Source organism: Notothenia coriiceps, unplaced genomic scaffold (assembly GCF_000735185.1).
Source record: "Notothenia coriiceps isolate Sejong01 unplaced genomic scaffold, NC01 NC01_scaffold00004485, whole genome shotgun sequence".
NCBI classification, from domain to species: Eukaryota; Metazoa; Chordata; class Actinopteri; order Perciformes; family Nototheniidae; genus Notothenia; species Notothenia coriiceps.
In genome coordinates, this window is record NW_011337186.1 from 18571 (window position 1) to 31110 (window position 12540).

General features: G+C 41.4%; 1 long non-coding RNA gene across 1 annotated transcript; it reads left to right on the top strand.

Moving 5' to 3' along the window:
• The first annotated feature begins 2058 nt into the window (after window positions 1-2058).
• On the top strand, window positions 2059-5709 carry LOC104942331 (uncharacterized). Its single transcript, XR_798000.1, has 3 exons — window positions 2059-2145; window positions 3639-3753; window positions 5624-5709. It is a non-coding gene; the product is annotated as an uncharacterized lncRNA (long non-coding RNA).
• Window positions 5710-12540: the final 6831 nt, after the last annotated feature.

A 12540-nucleotide genomic window follows, 5' to 3' on the forward strand; every position in this document is an offset into this window, starting at 1 on the left:
CACCCACCCGCAGCCTGGCTGGGAGTTTGTGTGTGTGCTCACACACCCGACTCACAGCCTCGCCGTGTCCCGCCGTCTCAGTCGGAGAAATCGGCGGAGCTGCAGCTGAGAAAAGATTGAGTGTGTGAGGAAGTCCACGGATTGGTCCATTCCACGGACTTAACGTAAGGGCTCCGCGGACGAAACGTAACGTCAATGTACCCAAATACGTCACTATACCCAAATACGTCACTATACCCAAATACGTCACAGAACCCAAGAAGCAAAAAATGGAAAAAGAGAAATCTCCAACAAGGCGTTCTGGGGCAGCATAGACAGGTCTTTTCTGTGTTAGAGTTTTACTCGCTACAGGGTGTACTTTGAGGGTTTGTGACTCTGCAGACCGTTTACATGCAGAGAAACCTTCATAACACACAAGGGGACGGGTAATAACCAGAAAAGCATGACATGGGACCTTTAAGATAATCCCCTAAAATCAGGAGTAATTCCCGGTGCTTTACTGGCTGTGTGTGTGTGTGTGTGTGTGTGTGTGTGTGTGTGTGTGTGTGTGTGTGTGTGTGTGTGTGTGTGTGTGTGTGTGTGTGTGTGTGTGTGTGCTACATGTATTTGCTGTGTAATGGTAACCAGCTGCACTCTCACACACGCTGCTTTACGGACGACACATGGGACCTTTACAGTGTGAGTCACTGTCTAGCCATTGTTGTGCTGACACACTCCATGTAGCATTACTGAGGATCTAAGCTCTTAATCTGTCAGGTTTCTTCATCATATGGAGCTGAAAACAGTGTCCTCAGAGTACCTTCTAACACATATTTATTGGGGGATGCGATGAAAACAGCCTGAACATACATCATCCTGTACAGTGAAGCCAAAGTGAAATAACAGTAAGAAAACACAGCTATGAGACCAGTTTTTTTTTTAATATTTAGGTATAAAAGGTCTGTCGATTAGTCTTTTCTTAATGTTTTTTTTCACAACAATTACAGCCATATCCTGTGAAACGGTGCAGTTGTCGTAGGCTCTCTTTTTTTATTCATTTATTTATTTATTTATTCGTTATAAATATGAACAGTTTGCTCGGTTTGCACTTAGATGATAATTAATGCCTCTCGCTGCCAGTCCGACCATACTGCTTGGAAACCTTGCCACATTACCCTCACACCACTCTCAGTGCCAGCCTTTGTCTATATGCCCAAACACACACACACACACACACACACACACACACACACACACACACACACACACACACACACACACACACACACGGACTTCACAGCGAGGCTTCTTTACAGACGCTAACATGACAGTTTTATTCACACGATTGTACACAATTCTTGTCCTTGTGTTTGACATCCAAATGGATAGAGGAGGGGGTTTATTTTTCTATATCCGTATATTTTTACGTCTGCACATGTCTCAGAGGGTAAATGAGATTACTATAATCCATCATGGCCAGAGAGAGGAGCAAATCCAATCCCAGTTAACATCGCTTTCTCCTCTCTTTAATTTCTTATTTGGCTCTGCCATTCATGACCATCTTTCCGGATTTCCTCCCCTTCCTTTGCTTGTTCCCAGCCGATGAGAGCATGCAGATATAAGAGAAAACAACAAATGAATTAGTCCTGGAAAGAATATAGTCTCAGATTTTCATATCCAGCAACTACACTGTAGCTATTTGGCATTTGTATGACAATAACATTTTTTAATTGGATCTTAGACGGGTATTTCTGTGTAACAACAAGGCTGGGAATGGTTATCGAGCCAGTGAATCCTACATAGTTGGACAACAACACATTTATATTCTATACACTTGATTGAATTTGCTATGATAAAAAAGGTCAGCTGTTGGCTGTAAGGAAAATAATTGTCACACTGGATGATTGGCTCTATTTCTGCACATTACCCACAGCCTGATTATAAACTGCAATGGTTAGCCAAGCGCAATTTACTATCCTTTATTATCCGCAAACTTTACAGAGTTGTAATAACGATGAGTTTTATGTGTGGGGACATTAGCATCTAATAAACATATCTTCTGCTCTCTGCCCTTTTCTCCAGATGACATCCTGCAGACTCAGGATGGCACTCTGTGTGCGGCAGAAATCGGCTCTGAACTCCAGAAACAGTTTGCCATCCTACCAGGTGGGTTTCATTTCTGTCCCTCCTGACCTTTATACATACGTAGGGGCATTACGGGAACTACATACAGTTTACATACATACATTCAGTACTGTGGACAATCCCCACAGGAGCAATTATGGGTGAAGTGTCTCAGGGACACAACGACATGCTGACTGCAGTGGGACTCGAACTCGCTATCCCCTGATTTGAAGTCCATCATACTATCCACTGAGCCACAGCCTCCTTTACATATGATCTGTTGTTCTCGTGTGATTGTACAGTAGGGCTAAGGGCTTGAAGAGATTCTCAAATAATCCAATTCAGTGACAGCTTTCTTTTTACGAGTGAAATTAGAATTAGATGAGCTTATTAAATGCAATTAAACAAAACAATGTTTTACGGTTGAGTTATTATGTTAGAGTAAAAGTGAACTAGTAACCCCAGCAAGGTCTTTTTCCAAATAGGCAGCATGGATTAGATTAGATTAGAGAATTGGGTTGTCAATGCAAAAACACACTTGAGTAAACTGAAGTGGGTTTTATTTAAGGATAGATCACATTAGAGTTAATAACATAATGCAAGAGTTGGACTAAGGGAATACATTACGAGGAGGAGGTTTTGTTTTTCTAGCATTTTGTTCAATAACATGGGAAGATACTATACTCAAGCTAGACTTTATTGTTGACCCTTATGCCAGGCCCCTATACGATTTAAAAATATTTCATTCTCAAAATATTTTCAATGCCTTGTTTGCATGCTGCTGTGAGAGTGTGTCTTTGATGGCACATTTAACACCGATTTGTCATCCAGATTCCAGAAATAGCTCAACTTAAGCTCAGTCTGCAGACTTTAAAGTGGCATCATTTAAAAGATTATTATAGCCAATTATGTCTTAACCTGTTTCTATGTGGCTTGCATTTCATTGGGAAAGATGTTCTCACGCAGCACCTTCGTTTCCTAGTCAACACAATTTAAAGTTTAGTTTTTGTTCTGATTATTTCCTTCTAGTTGAATTGAAAAAGAAAACAACCTTGCAACCTAAAGTTCTCATGAAAACTTAAATCTTCCCACAAGCAACCGCTCACATAGAAAAGCGTATGCACACCCACAGAAACACACACTTAGGGCCCTGTGTTGGGTTACCATGACGAAAATGCCTGGCGAGTGACGGCATGTGAATAATTCATCGCCGCGATGATCTGCTTTGCAACTTGACCCACCAACGATAGAGAAGGCCTCTATAATGTGTGTGTGAGGCCCTTTTGATTTGATTATTTTTTCTTTGTATGGTGATTTTTAATAAGTTCCAGGACACCTATTTGGGATTTTACAGACGTTAAAATCCATGAAAACAAAAACAATTCAGAGAGACTAACGCCCATGTTTCTAAACTGATGATACAGCTATAAAAAAGGGCAATAAATGCAATATTTTTCAATTGTTTGATCTTTAATTGGGAGCTACCTTCAATATGTACCTGTCTGTTTCTGTCTCCCTGACCTTTGCATCTCCAGGGGGCCGCGGGATGAATGGCAACCCCATCATCGTCTTACCAGAGTTCCCAGACTTCAGCGAGCTGGAGGAGGAGGAAGTCCAAAATGTCCTCGGCTACCTCAGCAGCATCCCCAGGTTAGCCACACACACACACACACACACACACACACACACACACACACACACACACACACACACACACACACACACACACACACACACACACACGCTAACACACACCATCTTTTATGTAGCCTAATTGGGTTTGACAACACACAAACAGTGAGGAAAATCTGGCCAATTTGTGCAGGTGCAATACCTCATGGAGCCAAGAGATGTCAGCACCATACTAACCGCCTGCTGCCACAAGGATAGCGCCAGAAAATACATTTAAAAAAGAAAGAATGGACGATTGCAGGAGAACATTTTTCAGAATGAAAGACCAGGGAATAAAACATTTATGATTTGCAAAAAGGAAGAAAAATCTCCCGCTTAAAATCAAATGATTTGGATGGATTTGTTTTCAAAACCAACAACAGTACCACAATAATCCAATACAATCATTTAGATGTTGGTTTATCTAACACCATTAGTTCATTGTAATTGAACTCAAATCATTAGATACATGTCTTTTCTTCTCCCTGCCCTTTCTCCTTTATTCTCTCTTCCCTCTCCCTCCCCTTCCTTTAACCTCTCCGTTACTGCTGAGCGCTGCACTCCTCTCACACACTCATGCATACACACACATCATTAAGGGGAGGAGAATGCATGGAGATGTATGCACTTATACACAAATCTACTCGTGTGTGTGTGTGTGTCATGGCGGCCTTTTTTTTTGTGGCTCATCACCTTTCATATCCCAGTCCCCTCCCTCTGAGTCCCCTCCCTTTCTCCCCACTAGCTATTTGCACCCTGCTGCCAATCGGCTACACACTGCGGTCTGATTGGCTGTGGCAGAACAGCAAGATGCAGGGCTGGGTTTTGATTGGCTGAGGATGAGAGGCAGGTGGTGGAGGAGCAGACGGAGAAGGGGAAGGAGGAGGGAGATGCTCTTTAAGGATGTGAGCGGTCACCTCTTTCCATCCGCAAGCTGCAAACAAATGATTGTGGATGCAGGAATATGACACTGACAACAACGGAATAACATTGAGGAGGAATGGATTATTATTGGATGCTAACAATGGGAAATTAAGGGATTTTTTTCTGTGTGTCGTTGAATGCCAAGATTTTCCTCCGCCGGCTCCATTCATATGGTTTTGAATATTTTTTCCAGTAGAGATGGATTGAGGATTTGATGCCGCAGCGTTCTCTGGGTAGTGTAGTGTGTACATTTGACTGAATATATCTGTGTGTGACGAGGACATTTGGCTAACAATAACAACCAGATGGACCAACTCAGCAGTGTTGGCCCTACTGTGTGTATGTGTGTGTGCGTTTTATTTGTGTGTTTAGGTGTCAGGATGCATGTCAATTTGTCCAGCAGGACCTACACACACACACACACACACACACACACACACACACACACACACACACACACACACACACACACACACACACACTAGCTTAATGAGGTTGCTACATATGGCAGTGCCTGTGGAATGAATGGCAAGATTTTCACATACACACACATCATCAAAGAGCCAAGGTTGCCATGGTAATCACAAGGGTCTCTCATAATCATCACTGATGATGACAGATGATTGCGACAGACAGTTGCGCCAAAAAATAATAATGATATAACCTTTTGCAGCATTGCTTTTTAATACCCAAATAATATATCCTGCTCTCATGAAGACCAGTGAAATCTAGTCATTTTTATATCATTTGATATATGCTATTATGTGTCAGTTATGATAACAGATAAAGATAACGCTTGATTGATACAATCCTCTCCTTGACTTGTCTAACAACTGTTAAAGGCTAGACATAAACCTGCATACAAACACACACATATATAAGAAGTGTTTTCTCTTGTGTAATAACACTGTGTTCTCTCCCGCAGCGTTGCAGCATCAGGAGTGGGTTTCATCCTGGTTATCGACAGGCGACTGGACCGATGGGCTGCCGTCAGGACTACCCTGCTCCGCATCGCCGTAAGTGTGTGTTTGTTTGTGTGCATCATTTGCTGATGATGTACAACTGATGACTACAAATGGCTGTTTTGGTGTGTGTGCATCACTCTAATGCTTGTTTAAACACAGATCTGCGGTCTGTAGTTGCTGGTGTTAGCTGTGTGTGTGTGTGTGTAATTTGGTTTGTCACCACTTAGAGTAATGGATGTTTTGGTCTTCAGTTTTCCAGCTTGGACAAACTGTACATTATGTATGTGTGTGTTTTCCTATGGTAGAATATGTCGATATGAAGCAGCAGAGTGGGGGTTAAAAATAGCGTATTATTATGGTAGAGTGGGTGGTGGAGTCTCACAACGTGTGAACACAGTGTGTGTGGGATGAGATGCAGTCCTGTGAGATGTGGAAATCCAAACTGTGTGAGCCATTAGTCTGATTCTAGTAGCCTATTTTTTCTTGAGCAGTGTGAAACTTTTACCCCTCGCTGAGATGATGAATTGAAGAAGCAGCATTGAATGACAGAGGAGGGATCCGGGGAAAGAGGAAGAGAGGAAAGAGAATTGTGAACCGGAAAGTAAATCGTCAGCGAGTCTGAGCAGTGGAGAAGTTGATTTACATCAGACAGACTTGTGAATCAAAGTTGCTGCTCTCTGACAACATTAGTATGAAAGATTCATGAAATAAAAAAAGGAAACTGGTCCCAAAATAAAAAAGTATGGTTAGGGTGAGGCTACCAGACGGCCTTTGTGATATATTTGAGTTTAAACCCTCCAACAGCCTCCTAAGTGTCCTCTATACCCTCTTTGAACCTTAATTAACCAGCTCACCACACCCTGCACATCTGTTGTTAAGATGCTTTTCTTGTATTACACCCCTAAGCATGTCCAATATATGCAGATGTATGCTAATATATGCTAATCACACACTGATTATAATCAAATCTAATGGTCTTTCCATGGCATTTCTGAGAAACTATCCCCACTGTAACAATAAACCATTATGAAGCTCCTTCCTTCCTAATGACTCCACCAAGTCACTTTAACCTGCACACACACACACACACACACACACACACACACACACACACACACACACACACACACACACACACACACACACACACACACACTCACACTCACTCTCACACTCACACACATACACTCACACACACTCAGCTGCACAGTGAACACACTCCCCCGCCAATAATAATGGACCATTCCAGGTTTATTATCCTATTCCAGTCTATTAGCTCAGTCCATGTCTTTGAAAGGGACATTGATGGACTCTCATTTGTGACCAACCAATCAGGGGTCGTCTCTCTGTTTTAAAGAAATAAAAACAAGAGAAATTGAATTTGATTCAGCAAATAAAATATCTAATTATTATTCACAAGAACCCGAGTTGGCCCATTTAAGCCCAATGATGTTTTTACTTTGCTCACATTGATGACAATAAAACTAGTGAAATGTAAAAAATATATATAATTATAACGCTAAGATAAAATAACACCCTTTCCTTCCCAGTCTTAAACCATATATAGAGAGAGACAGGTAGTTAATTTGCATGTAAGCAGATGTCCTATTCTGACCAATAACAGCAGATTTGGCTGAAAGTGACAGGTGTGAAAACAGAGCTTTTCAGACAGAAGGTTAGTAGTCTTGACTTAAATACAAGTATGAACCTGAAAAGGAGAATGATATATGTCCCCTTTAATATAAGTCCCATTCAAAAACATAGATTCTTTGCAGGTTTCCTTGAGCAGGATTGTGTCCTTGATAGCGTTATAACCTGAAGGCATGAAGAGCAGGTGGCGCTGTCCTCCTCAGACCCTGCACTTTTATCCCCAGGCGTGGATGTCCTCTTTGGGCACCGCCTGCTTTGTCCACCAGCCAATCAAACACGCAGCCTTACTGGAGAAAGAAGGTCGTTCGTCTTCCCGTGAGGCGTACCGCTGATCAAGGCTGCTCAAGGTCGCCCGCTGCCATTTGCTGGTTCCTTTCCAGATAAAAAAAAGAGAAAGAAAGGACTGGCCAGTATTGTCATGTAAACAGATTAGTGTATGGCACACGCACAGATGCTCACCATGTACCTGTAATCTTGTACACAGTGATTTGCTACGTAAAGGATGGACTCGGACCACCTCTTTATAGCCACCATGGAATCAGCAACACATGTTTTCACCTAATTGTGATGTTCTTATTAAATATTTTATTTTAATTTTATGCTTTTGCAGTTAAATGAGGATTCTGTTGCAGCCTGTCTTTGCGATTTAGTTAAATAAATATGCGGTCATTGAAGCATGAACAACATTGCTGCAGGGTTGTCAGAGAGACAGCTCTATAACCTGGTGCAAGAAGAAGGCTTGTGTTTTTTAAGATAGAAAGCCGTTTGCAGCCTTTGTCTTTCTCTTTGTCATAATGTGACACTTTCATGTCCAAAAGCAGGCATATAAGCAGAGGGGGTTTGACTATTGCGTTTGATGCGGGCGCTATCCAACTCCCAGGAGAACCATATGGATGTCATTAGTGGACATGCCTCCCTGGAAGAATATAAATCACCCTGGTCAACAGAAAATGATATTCTAATCCCTAATCATTTATTTATGTGTGCTTCTTTTCATCTGTGAGAAGTGTGTGTGTAAGTGTGTATTCAGGGGATGTGTGTGTGTGTGCTCAGCAGCATGTCTGTGTTCTTCTGTCGGGGGGGATGCACTGAGCAGATTGTGTATTATCATGGTAATGCAGTGGCACAAATTAAACCATGACCTCTCAGGGTTTATTGAATTAAATTGATTCCGATTACAGGCGTATTGCTTGTTGTGATTTGTATGGTGTGTTATTGGTAGAATAACGATACATTTAATATTTCTAAAGGGCTAAATGACGATTATTCTACTTATTAGTTACATTTTAGTCTTAACTAACGTTTAAAACTGCAGGTGATTATGAGAGCTCATGTGGTGTAATCTAAAATATGCTGTCAGTTTGGATGGAAATTGGAGATGATGAAAAACGATGAATTTTACAAAAAGCTGGGTCTTTCATCAGCATCACAGCAGGTGTGTGTGTGTGTGTGTGTGTGTGTGTGTGTGTGTGTGTGTGTGTGTGTGTGTGTGTGTGTGTGTGTGTGTGTGTGTGTGTGTGTGTGTGTGTGTGTGTGTGTGTGTGTGTGTGTGTGTCAACTTGTTTTCTTGTGTGTGAATATCTTGTATAGAGAAAAGGAGAGATAAGGATATGAGAATCCTGCAGGTGCTTACCTGTGCGTGTTGTTGAAGCAAATGTGTTACGCAGTCACATAGCGGAGACTTGCCTTACTTTTTAAGACAAAATGCAAGTCCCTTTTCTGTAAAAATATGTCCTTTTAGGTTGAAGGATTGGTGCAAGTTTAAGTAGGGGTTTATTTTGGAAGAGACTTCTATACAAAAATACTTGGAGCCGCAAACAACCTAAAGTTGTCTCCACTGTATGGAACAAATGGGATGTTGAACCAGTGCCTACATGGTTGTATGAATGAGCTTAATGAATGAACATGACCTGACTTTGTTCTCCACATTGATTTCATCTCATTGCCCAAAGATGTTCCTCCTGCAGAAGCCATTACTATCCATCAGACGCTTACATAACCCGATGTAAAGTGACCCTCAGGCTGACTGTGTGCAAACGTCTCAGTACAGTACACAGCAGAGCACGCTGACAGCATGTTAATCACATTGGTCCCATTAACGCACTGTGTTTCCTCCTGTCAGCGGGGACAAAACCCTTTTGAGAGTTTGAATGTCAACATCTCCTCCCCCCCAATGTCCACTCTGAGCTGTGTGTGTTGTGTGGCATTTATTCAGTTTTAATTTGATCTGATGCGCAATAACGGCAAACCTCTGAACCATGGAGTTTACGATCAAATCTTATCATGCTTTCTTTGGCCCTCTGCAGGATTGCTCAGATGTGTGTGTTTTGTTTTGTGTGTTGCTGTGCAGCAAGAGTGTTTGCTCTACTGGCAGATGGACTTAGGTGCTCTGTGCATTCTGCTTAAAAAACAGAAACACACACGGTTAGTACCAGAGTATCAACCTGTCCGATCTTCTCTGCTTTTTTGCCAAATCAAGATTAGAACTTGACGAGGGTCAGTTAAGCTTCCATAATGCAATCCGGGATGTTGATCTCCCAGTGTGTGTGTGTGTGTGTTTCTCAGAAGTAAAGCGATGCACTTATCCTTCTTTAAAGAAAACTAAATGCACCTTCCATTCAATGTACTGTGCCCTCAAGAGTCTGTTACAGTAAACAACAACAACAAAACAAGAGAACATAATCAATAAACTCAAAGCAGAAGACGATTGGATTAAGTAGACGGGATGAATCTTTAATGATCCCTGAGGGGGGATAGGATGATGGCAACAAGACACAACAATCAAACATATTGATTGTTTTAGAAGCAGCAACATATTTATCAGTCAATACAGAGCACTATGTCGTTCCAGTGACTTCTTCAAATGATGTGAGCTGATATTCATTTCCTTTGAGTGTCTCGCTTTCTAAATTTAGGGAGAGACTTAGGGGAAACATTTATGCAGCAGAGGCTAATGTATCATAACTGTTAGTCAAAACTTCCCATAAGCATTTTATTATTTATAAGACATGTCTAGTGAATCGAACTTGTACTATACATTTGCGGATTGTGGATGCGTATCAGCAGGAGGGGTCTCGGGTCATCTCTGCTTTCTACTAAGCTTTGGGGGGAAACAGGGGAATCGACTATCTACATAAAAGCAAAATGGGAAGCGGAGTTACAAATTAAAATGTCAGAGGAAGAATGGTTTCAAATGTTCGACACGCAATTCACATCCACAAGCTCATTAGTATGGAGGGCATTCTGCTGGAAGACTCGCTTTTTCATAACACCCAAAATAAAGAGCAGGCAACTTGGTGTACAGCAACAGTGTTGGAGGTTGTGTGGGAACATGGAGGCTGACCACTCGCACATGTTCTGGAACTGTACAAAGATAAGGTCATATTGGGAGAAGGTTAATGCAGTTGTCAAAAATGATTATGGGGTATGGAATCCCAAATACCTGCCCGGTGATGGGAACATTAAGGATGTTGTGATGGGAGGCGGTCTATATTTGACTAAGGTTTTACTTGCAGCGAGTAAGAAAGCTATAACTAGGAATTGGCTTAATGTGAACGCTCCGACTCAGGAGCAGTGGCTGGAGATTGTTCAAGATGTTTTTGTCATGGAAAAGTTGACATATGTTTTGAGAATGCATTCAATAGGAAATGGGAAAAGTGGAATATTTACATGGTTGACACCAATGAGTAAATGAATGACTAATTCAATCCTGTACAGCAGGGGTGTCAAACTCAATTTCATCCCGGGCCACATCAGCATTATGGTTGCACTCAAAGGGCCGGTTGTAATTTTAATTATATATAAATATACATATGTAATAATATACATTAAATAATGTATTATATTACATTGTTGGCCCTGCATTGGATTATTATCAGTTCTGGTAATATCTTCCTAAATAACTACGTCTGAAAGCAGAAGTCTAGGGCAAATAATTGAAAGTAAATATTCAACAATTACACCAATTATATTGTATATTATATTCTTTGCAAGCTCTTGCGGGCCACATAAAATTAGGTCGCCGGCCGGAATGGCCCCCGTCATGTGTGTATATTGAAGGTCTTCAGACAACTAGTATTTATTTTTGCTTTATTTTAAAACTGATTTGTGTGTATTATTTTTTGTTGTTTAGGTTCACATGTTGCTCTGTTATTATAAAATATGATACAAACATAATTGTAAAAAAAAAAGATGCACACATACCTATACCTTCGTTGAAATGAAGTGAAATTGCTCTCTTCAAAGCTGTATATCTAACCCTTAAGGCAGTGTATCTTCTTTTCATATTGCTCTACATGTCTGCTTTGAAGAGAGGGATCACGTTCTGTTGACCTTTCCATTATGACCTCCTCAACTTCAGCACAGATACCGTTTAATATCAACCGATTAGGATCACATTTCTGCAAGCTAAGATCAGAGTGCTGCGGGAATAAGCTCCTATCAACTTTTAGCCAATCCTACTTTCGCCAACACACCCTATCCAGCACACTTGGTGACCTTTTAAGACTTTTATAGAAGATAAGTCTTCCAGTACATGATGTCATTGTGTAAAAAAGTAGTGTCCGGTTCTTCCTAGGGCAAGTATGAACACAGACCTCCTGGATTCTTCCTGGCTCTTCTTCTCTGTGTGTATGTCATTTTCCTTTTTTCCCCCCTCTCTGTCTCCCTCAGTTTTCATGTTGACTTTGTTCTGAGCAGTGTAATGACTGGTATGGCCCGAGGCAGCTAAAAAAGGCTGCTGTTTTTTCACTCTAATGGTAGAGAGTAGGGAGGAGGACCTGGAAGCCACAGGATTACCAGGACATGCTTTGCAGTTTAGTGAGTTGCACCACAGAGGCTTCAACACTGTGATTCAGACATTCCCATGGCACTACATCTGGTGTAGAGATTGAAGCAGGTGGAGGTGCACTTTGGCCCACATTGAGACATTTTGGCTGCTATCTAACTTCTCTGTGCAGAAAGGCTGTGTGCACATGTTTAAGATGACATTAAGCAAGAGTTTGACATGTTGACAACCAGTGGAAAATCTATATGTAACCTTTTTTAATAGTGAGCTTTGTAGCTGTTTCCTACCGCAAGTTATACATTACAGCCCAATTAATAAAATCTCAACTAATTGTTTGCTTGAGCGTTAGAAGGGAACTCGGCGGTTGTGTGTGTGTGTGTGTGTTATGACGGCAGCACAGACTGCAGACAGGGGACAGTAGTGTGTTGTTTTGCTGAGATG